Raw genomic sequence first — 10,210 nt, 5'->3', positions numbered from 1 at the left:
CCCGTACTCTTCTTTGCCCATCAAACCCCATCTCATACATTTTTAAAGGGGAAGAAATTGAGGCATCCTGTGGAACACCTGAAGGGGCCTACAAGTGTGTGCAGGAGCCCACCTCTGTTGACATCAGAGGGAGGTGCTTTCTCTTAGCTCGCTCTCTCCCACGAGCTTCTATGGTGGTGCGCTTTCCTGGGGCTCACTTAGCAGTCATCTTTTCTGCTGTAGGCATTGTGTCCATAAGGTTTCCTGTTTTGGCTCTTGGACCACAGTTCTGTCCCTCCCCTGGGAATCCCAGTCTGTTCAGTCTCTCCCCACCTGAGGATCGCCTGGGTTGTTTCCAGTTCTTTGTAATTCCTCCCCGATGTGCTATGAAAATATTTGGGGGTTTCTCTGGGCCTTTTTGTCTTAGAGCTTGCCTGGAGTGTGTGTCTAATAGTGGAGTCTCGGGGCACTGGGAGGGGGGATGCGAAGCGTCAACATTAGTGATTTAACTCACCTAATTGGTCACCTAATAAAATGAAGTTGGACAGGACCCTAGAGAGCCCGATTCCTGCCCCCTCCTATGACTGGGTCCTGGGTGGAGGGAGGAAAGGATGTTTCCATTTCCCCGAAAAAGCCTGTAGGAGCCCTTTTCCAGCTGCCAGTCTGCTCAGGAGCCCCTCTTTGCAGGCGGATGGCATGTTCGTCCCTTTGCAGAGGGATCTGCAGGGTATTGCTTTGCTCCCCAAAACCTAAAGAAGCCGACAGACCCCAGCGGAAGCATGTGCGGTCAGCACCACGGAGAGCGCTCCAGGGGCAACCAGGGCTTGGGATTGGAGGAATGAGGTCCCCCTGTGCTTGAAACCTGAAAGGGGGGGGGGACTGCAGATGGCAGCGGGGAGGGAGGGAGCGATGAGTTGGAGGAACAGCAAAAAGGCTGGTTTGGCTGAACCATAATTGTGTGTGAAGGGAAGCGATGTCTAATGAATCTGGAGACAAAGGATGGAGTCACTTTGGGAAGAGCTTTTCTTTATTTGGGAGGAAGTTTTAAGAAAACTTCATTTTTATTTTGAAAAAATCAGTAACAAATTGACTGACAACTACAAAAAAGGCAGGAGGTGCCCACTCTCATGGCTTAGTGACAGACATATGGGAAACATGGGGTGGGCACTGAGGAAGAGGACAGAAACCCAGCCAGCTGGAGTCCTGGGGGAGTCAGAGGAAGGGAAATCAGGCCAGCAACCCAGATTAAGGGCAGCCATTCCAAGTTGCTAGGATCTCCAGCTAACAGCCAGCAGGGTGGTGGTGGGAAGGGGGCCCCCAAAGCCCAATGAGGGACCTTGGGGCTGTTTTTCTGGGAGAATAGATCTGGACTCGCTCAACTAATCTCAAGAAATTCCCTTGCCTAGAAAGCATGGACCAGGGCCATCAGGCCCCCAACACCATAGGGTAGTGTCCATCCAAAGTGAGAGAAGGCACTCGAGGAAGAGGCCAGACAGAGAAGGGGCAACTGACGCTAACCACTCTGGAATTCCCATCGACCCACCCAGCCTAATCACCAGTGACCCTAATCACCCTATTTCCACCCGAATTCCACTTGGCCAATTAACATCTATTAGCTTCTTCAAAGGGATATTTAATTCTAAGTTATGGCAAGAACAAAAGCATAAACACTTCCCCTTGATACCCTGGTGACACTCTCCCCTATATCCATGAGTCAGGTGATGCTGGGCTTGGAGTTGGGAAGACTTAGATTCAAATCGAGCCTCACACATTTACTAGCCATATGAATCTGGGCGAATCACTTAACCTCTTGTTTGCTCAGTTTCCTCCTCTGTAAAATGGGAATAATAATAGCACTGACCTTCCATCATAACAACTTGACATTATCAAGGATCCATCATAATTACAGTGAACAGCTGAAGTCTTGAGGGACTTTGGTGTTTTCAGACCATATCCTCTTTGCAGCTCTTGTTCTTTGGTTGTTTTCAATCACGTCCACCTCTTCGTGAACCCATTTCTTTTTTCTTGGCAGAGATACTGCAGTGGTTTGCCATTTCCTCCTCCAGCTCATTTTACAGATGAGAAAACTGAGGCAAACAGAGTAAAGTGACTTGCCCAGAGTCCCACAGGTAGGAAGTGTCTGAGGATGGATTTGAATGCAGGACTTCCTGACTCCAGGCCTGCTGATGCCCTATCTACTGTGCCACCTAGCTGCCCTTCCCATATCTTTACACTTTCATCAAAAGAGCCTGAAGTGATGGGGTTAGATTGGGGATTAAATTTGCAACAAAAAGACATCATCCCAGTGACTCTTCAGTGTTTTCAGACCCTTCCCAGAGCTGGCATCCCACAGCTTAAGAGTCTGATGAGCTCAAGCAGACACAAGAACCTGACGACCAGACAAGATCTGAAATTCCTAGTTTGTGCCAAGACAGGGTTTTCTCAGATTTTCCGTCATACGCTCCCCACATTTTCGTGAGCTTATCTGCAGAAGAACCTGCTAATTTAGTCCATTTGGACAAAATGTTACTGAAGATGCATCTTTAGTGCGTCCTGCTGGTGTGAACTTTCATGCCTAGTTTGGTTTTACAGGAGCAGGCTTGCTTTGATCTGTTGAGAGGAAGACGCAAATTGTCTTTGTGGCTTCTGCCTCTGGTTTCTTTTCTTCTGTGGCCAGCAGGTCAGAGTGAAGGTGCTTGAGCAGGAGCAGGCAGAATGGTAAAAGGGGCTCAAGGCCACAACAGATGGCAAATGGTTCAAGAGTCTGGGTGCACTCAGCTTAGAGGGAAGAGGAAGTGGCTCTATTCCAGTATCTGAACACGTGCAAAGTGGAATCCGAACATGGAGAATTGACCCAGAAGCAACAGGAGGCTTCGGGAGGGCGGCTTTGCAAAGGGATCGACTTGGGAAAAACTTCCTCATGAGGGGAGCCATCCACAATGGCGGCAGGTCCTCCTCCTTGGACATCTTCGAGCAGAGGACAGTCACTTCTTTCTCCAGTGCTCCAGAGGACGGGTTGGGCGGTAGGGGAAGCCCCTTCAAGCCCTCACATTCTGCGATTCCGCTATCTGCGGCCTCAGCTCCACCCCAGGCATGCTTGTTCAGTCTAGCGTTTGGCCCCCTTACTGTACTGGCTCCACTCTTCCTCGCAAGTTCCTCTGAAAGCCTCATTTCATTTTCACAGAAACTGCTATCCAGCCCAAACTCACCAACCCTGCTTTGTTTTTGTTGCATATGTATTTTTTCCTTTGGACATGGAGTGTCCACTCTTGGGCCTGATCCCATTACTGGTGGCACAAAACCTTTGACCTGCTGCTTCCCTCCTGGGGCAGTCTGCCCTTCTTATACCTTATTCCCCTCAGTTCCAGCGACCCTGGCCTCTCCTGGCTGTTCCATGAACTCGACACTCCATCTCTCACCTCGAGAAACATTCCCTGGCTGTCCCCCAGGCCTGGCCTGCTCTCTCTCTCCTCGTTTCTACCTTCTGGCTTCCTTCTAAGCCCAGCTAAAATGTCACCTTTTACCGGAAGCCTTTCCCAACCTCTCTTAGTGCTGGTTATTTCCCTCTGGGGATTATTTCCTATTTATCCTGCAGGGAGTTGTTTAGTCTCCTGCTCAGGCAATGAGATCCTTAAGGACGGATGCCTTGCATCCTCAGCACTTAGCACAGCATCTGGCATACAGTAAGTGATTAATAAATACCGACTGACAGACAGAAATCCCTAATAACAAAGGATGCAAGAGTGCACCACGATACCTGATCAGTCCTCTATTTTTAAAAAATGAATGTTTAAAAACCAAGCATAGAACTTTATATCTATCTCTATTAAGTTTGTAAGATTCAACCCAGGGGCAGCTAGGTGGCTCAATGGATAGAGTTTTGGCCTTGGAGTCAGGAGGACCCGAGTTCAAATCCAGTCTCAGATACTTGACACTTACTAGCTGTGTGACCCTAGGCAAGTCACTTAACCCTGATTGCTTCACCAAAAAAAGCAAAATAAATAAGATTTCATCCAACAATCAAGCCTGTCTAAATTGGAGGTATCCTACCTCTCAGTTTTGTGCTACTGGAAATTTGACATACATTTTATCTATGCTTTCGTCCAAGTCAGTGACAAAAATATCAAGCCTCATAGGGTGAAGGAGAGATTCCTAAGACACTATTGGGAGACCTCCCTCCCTGCTAAAGTAGACCCATCTGTGCCTGCTCTTTGGTTCTGGCCACATCTCTGTCTTATTCACAAAGACAGAATGACAGGCTTGACTGAGCACTTCAAAGGCCAAGGCATCCGGGGCCATCTTCAGGCATCCTAATCTATATCTGGCCACTAGACCCAGATGGCTCCAGAGGAAAGAGTGAGGCCGGTGACTTTGCACAGCACTCCCTCACTTCAATCCAATTCACTTGCATGTCATGGCATCACCTTCCTGATGTCAAGGTCCTCTTGGAGAACAAAGGCCAAACAGCACTGACGTCCAGGTGACTCTGCCCACTACTGCCAGCCTGATTATCCTATAAGGAAGAAAATGAGGTTCATTTGGCTATGCCAGTGCACATCTATCCTGGAGTGTTACGTGATCTTGCCATGTACAAGAAAGACATGTCACCGCAGGCGGAGTGAGCCTTCTAGATGCTGGACTTTGTACTACCAGGTCAAATGACCAACAAATCAACACAGTGGAACCCTGCATCCTTTATACGTTCTAGTCAGTTAGGTAACCGTGGTTTCCCAGACTGCTTTTGGAAAATCTTTCATATTCTATTCTCATCTTTTCAGTAGTATAATTTATTAGAGACAGGCTTATAGGTATATAGGTAAACAGGTGAGTAGACAGGTAGATAGGTAGAAAAGTAGATGATACAGGTAGTTAAATGGATGAAAGGAGATAGGAAGATTATAAATAGAGATAGATGGCAGATGAGCAGATAGGTATGCAGACAGATACAGAAAAGGAGGTAGGTAGATGATAATAATAATGAAAGCTAACATTTATGTAGCACCTACTATGTAGCACCTACTATTTGCTAAACATTTTACAAATATTTTTTCAATTGATCCTCACAACACTGGAAAATCAGTGCTATTATTATCCCATTTTACAGATGAAGACACTAAGGTCCAGAGAGGTTAAATGAGTTGCCCTGGGTCACACAGCTAAGTTAGTGAATGTCTGAAGCCAGATTTGAACTTGGGTTTCCTGACTCTAGTCCCAGCACTCTATCTGTTGCTCTACCAAGGTGTCAGAGAGAGAGAGAGAGACAGAGAGACAGAGAGACAGAGAGACAGAGAGACAGAGAAATAAGATAGGTTAAGCATTTATTAAGCCCTTGCTATATGTGAAAGTCTTAAACACGGGAGATACAAACACAAGTAACATAGTTCCTGCCCTCAGAGAGCTTCTATTCCAATGGAGGAAGATGGCACATAAAAGAGAATGGGAAAGAGGGAGAAAGGAGGATGATGGTGGTGAAGACACAGTCAGAAAGGGCAGAGACAAGGCCACGGTTCTGGTGGGAGGGAGAGTTGGGCCCCATGTGCACTTTCAGCACTGCCTAGCACCCTGCAGGCACACAAGTAAATGCTTGTTGACTGATGGAACAAAAGACATTCTTAGTTGAGAAGATGCCCATCAACTGGGGAATGGCTGAACAAGTTGTGGTATATGAATGTAATGGAATACTACTGTGCTATAAGAAATGATGAACAGGCTGATTTCAGAAAAATCCAGAAAGACTTGTATGTCTGATGCTGAACGAAGTGAGCAGAACCAAGAGAACACTGTACACAATAACAGCCACGTTGTGTGATGACTAACATTGATAAACTTAAACCTTCCCAGCAATACAAGGATCTAAGACATCTCCAGAGGCCTCGTGATGAAAAATGCTATCCACATCCAAAGAAAGAACTATGGAGTTTGAACACATTCTATTTGCTAGTTTAAAAAAAAAAAAAAAAAAAGACAGACCAGGAGAAGGGTCTACAACAAGGACAGGTTGACTCAGCTGAACTCAGCACGCCTGCCTTGAAGTTGTTCATTACATTCTGACAGCCACACATCAGAGAAAGGATCAGGACATGATGTCAACACCCCCAATGTCAACTAAATCTGGGGAATGGTTTTAGTGCCATTTAAGTAACCAACAGTGGAAACAGGGGGAGTGAGCTGCTAACAACACCCCCACAAGCCTTCCTTGGTGGCGAATCTCTTTCCCCTATAGTCTATACAACTGAGCTGGGAAGTAGTTGGGCCCTTCTCCTGTGACATCCTGAGTGGAGTCCAGCCAGGAGATGGTGGGATTTCTCTCTCCTCTTTCCCCTACCTGGAATAGCTGCCATCTTCTGCTTGTCTGCAGCTCGGGATGCCATGGATAAAGTAGGCCTGAATTCAGGAACACCCAAGTTCAAATCTGGCCTCAGACACTTCCCAACTGGGTGACCCTGCACAAGTCAAACTGTAAAATATCACAATATCACCTTCCTCCCAGCACTGTTGTGAGGATTCAATGAGAGAGTATTTATAAAGTGCTCAGTACAGTGACTGACACATAGTAGGTGCTTCACAGGTGCCCCTCTCCTCTCTCTCTTCCCCCTCTTCCTCTTCTCTTTTTTCTCTCTCTCCCTTTTTTTCGGCTAGGCAATGGGGTTAAGTGACTTGCCCAGGGTCACACAGCTAGTAAGTGTCAAGTGTCTGAGGTCACATTTGAACTCAGATCCTCCTGATTGCAAGGCCAGAGCTGTATCCACTGCACCACCTAGCTTCCTCTCCTCTTCTCTTTTCTCTCCTCTTTCTTCCCCTCCTTCCCTCTCTTTCTTTTCTGAGCAAAGGTCAGAGGTCAGAGTTCCACACAGGCTTGAAAGTCTCCGAGTTTGATCCAGGTGCTGCCTACCTAGAGGCAACAGTTCTCTGAAACAGTACACTCTTGAGTGATGGAAGAGGATTCCATGATAGAGCCAGAGATTCTAGGTGTAGAGCCTCTAGATTCAGTTGTAAAAATGGGGGTGGGGAGGGTTGGACTAGATGATTGATCTGTCAAAGAAATTTTATAGAGATGACAAAGTTGGTCTGTGGTTCAGCAGCTACTGGCGTCCTATTAGTTGTGCTATTATTTTTGTAAAAAGTACCACCTGTGATAAGCTTACCGTGATCATGCAAGCCCAGGAGACCAAAGCTTCCATGGGATTACATTTCCTGTTGCCATTGAATGAAATGGACTCCACTAATTTATTCTTTCAGCTCCCTGAGGAAAAACCTAGGAGTCCTTACTGCAATTTCTTTATGCCACCAGCATTATCTGTGCTGGTGTGGTTTTGTTTCTCACCTGTTTGGTTGATGGACAGAGATTCCACAAAGCATCAACATTTAAATGTACATTTATAGAAATTAATTTACACAACCTAAAACCATCTGATTCTTAGCCCTTTACCACACCATTGCCACTATTCTGGAGAAAGGGGAAGGGGCACACAGGACCAAAGGTTCCTTAGCACCTCTGTCTGTTTCGTGGGTCATCATGACCAAAAACCTCATCATCTGAGGGCCAACCTTCTGGTGATGAACCTTACCATTGTTAGGCAGGCAAGTTCTTAGATCACAACACAGCCTATCTCCAGGATTAGACTTGGAATCTCTCTACCTCAACAGAATCTGCCAGAATCATAATAGACCTCAAGATCCTAAGACCACTACCACAACCATGATATAAGGGAAAAGGAAGGGAAATAAACATTTCCACAGGCCCTGTGTTAGGTGCTTTACAAATATTATCTCATTTGAACCTCACAACAGCCTGGGGAGGTAGGGAGGTGCTATTATTTTCCTCATTTTAGAATTGAAGAAATTGAAGCAGAGATTAAGTGACTTCCCCAGGGTCATACAGCTAGTTGAACCCAGGTTTTTCACTCCAGGCCTAGTGCTCTATCCACTGTGCCATCTAATTGCTTCTAAGAGAGGACTTTCATTGAAGATTATAAAGGGAGGATTGCAAAAAAAAAAAAAAAGTTAGCAGCAACAGTGGGTTTCTCTCTCACCTCTCGCCCATAACCAATATAGTGCCAAGGCCTGTGATTTCACCTCTGCAGCATCTCTTGTTGACTTCATTTCTACAGTATCTCTTGGTTTTTTGTTTTGTTTTGTTTTTGTGAGGTAATTGGAGTTAAGTGACTTGCCTAGGGTCACACAGCTAGTGTCAAGTATCTGAGGCCGGATTTGAACTCAGGTCCTCCTGACTCCAGGGCCGGTGCTCTATCCACTGTACCACTCAGCTGCCCCAATATTGTGGATTTCACCTCTGCAGCATCTCTTGTCGATTCACCTCTGCAGCATCTCTTGTTGATTTCACCTCTGCAGCATCTCTAAAATAATCCTTTTCTCCTCTGATGCTGCCCCCACCCTGGTGCAGACCATCACCATGCCTCTTGATAACTGCAATATGGTGGGTCTCCCTGCTTCAAGTCTCTTCCTATTCCAATCCAAACTCCATTCAGCCACCAAGGTGATTTTCCTAGCAGGTCTCCATGCTTCCTATCACCAACCTTGCTATTCAAGACAAAGTACTATAGATGTCAAGATAAATCTTTTTGAAAGACAAGTAGTCTCTAAAGGCATTCTGATAAAGTGAGACTTGGGGTGGAGTTTGGAGACCCAGGCCTCGGGCACCTCGGTGATAATAAGCTTTTAAATGTTGCCTAAAGTTGGAATTAGAAGCAAAGCCAGATATAATACAGCAACTTCTCTCTGTTCCCTTGTTCCATGGGTAGAATCAGCTTTCAGGACCACAGGAATCCTTCCCTGCCCTGGAAGGAGCTGAGAGACAGGCAACACCTGAAGAGGGTTCAAGCCTCAGCCCCAAGGCCTTGCCTTTAGCCTTGGATGGTAGTGATCTCCCCAGTCCATTTGACTTGCTCAAACTGCAGGCAAAACCCAGTGGTTGGCCTGGAGAGAATGCCTCAATCCAAAGAGGCAGAAAAAGGAGCTGGAGAATCTGAGTTCAGATCCCAGCTCTGCTTCTAACTAGCTAAGGTGAGCTTGTCACCCAGTGTGAAAAGACTTCCCAACCACCAGAGAGAGGCCCTTGTCCCAAGGTGGGGTTCTGCTCTTCCTGGGAGACCACCAAGAAGAGGCCAAGAGAACACTTCTCAGGCCTGTCCAGAAATTCCTTTTCAGGTCTGGACTGGGCTAGGTGGCTGCTGAGCTCCTTTCCAATTCAAATTCTGTGATCCTCTCTGTACCTGGTTTTTTCCTCTACTGAATGAGAGAGTTTCATGCTATGATGACAAACGGTGCTTCCTCTCTGCCCAGCTAGACTTCCGAACACCTCGGCCTGTTCCAGAAAATGGGCAGGGAAGATGAGGGCCCACAAACGGGTTGTGAAGACACTGGGAGATAGGGAAGAGCAGCAGGGCTGTGGGAACTCCTCCCCTGGGGTCAAAGGAAGAGCTGGGACCAAGCACTGCACAGCCATGCATGGCAGCAATCTGTCTGTCCTGCAAGAGCTGGAAAGTAGAAGCTAGAAGGTTACATAGGCCAACCTTATCATTTTACAAATGAGGAGTCAAAGGGAGCCTTAGGGGGGTCAGGAACACCCTCAGTGTCTTGCACCTCCTAATTAAACATTGACAGGGCTTATGCAGCTGGTCTTCCAATTCCACACCCTCAAACACGGTGGTATTTGGGCCACTACTCCAGCCTGCCAGGGATGCAATCAGGCACTGCCAGAAGTTCCCTGTCATCCTTGGAGTGTCTGCCTACCAGAACAATGGAGTGCACATGTCATTACATGGCCCCAAAGGGCCAGACTGGCTCCCAGTGAGTGGCTAGCCATGAGTCCTATGCAGCTGACAGTTCAAACATCACAGCCCGTTTGGTGGACCAAGTGCATCCCACTAAGCTAGTCTGACTCCTGGCCAGGACCAGAGTGCCCAGGAGGAGAGGGCTCTGGGTGGGGGCAGAAGTCTTGTTTACATCCAGTCTCCCATTCCACCTTTACTCTGTTGCCAGACTCTGGGTCCACTCTGGGCATCTCTAACTTCACCTCCTCTGAGGCTACCTACGAAGCTAGTTGGCATGAAGCTAGACCTGTGGTCAAATCCAGCCTCAGACATTTCCTAGCCATGTGACCCCAGACTTCACCTCTGCCTGCCTCAGTTGCCTCAGCTATAAAATGGGGATCATAATAGCACCTACCTCCTGATCGTTACGAGGACCATGTGAGACAACATAGGTAAAT

General features: G+C 47.1%; 1 pseudogene; it reads right to left on the bottom strand.

Moving 5' to 3' along the window:
* Nucleotides 1-997: 997 nt before the first annotated feature.
* LOC114040941 lies at nt 998-9,449 on the bottom strand (annotated as a pseudogene).
* Nucleotides 9,450-10,210: the final 761 nt, after the last annotated feature.

This window comes from Vombatus ursinus, unplaced genomic scaffold (assembly GCF_900497805.2).
Source record: "Vombatus ursinus unplaced genomic scaffold, bare-nosed wombat genome assembly UNPS02014159.1, whole genome shotgun sequence".
Lineage (NCBI taxonomy): Eukaryota > Metazoa > Chordata > Mammalia > Diprotodontia > Vombatidae > Vombatus > Vombatus ursinus.
This window is presented reverse-complemented; position numbering and strand designations above follow the sequence as displayed.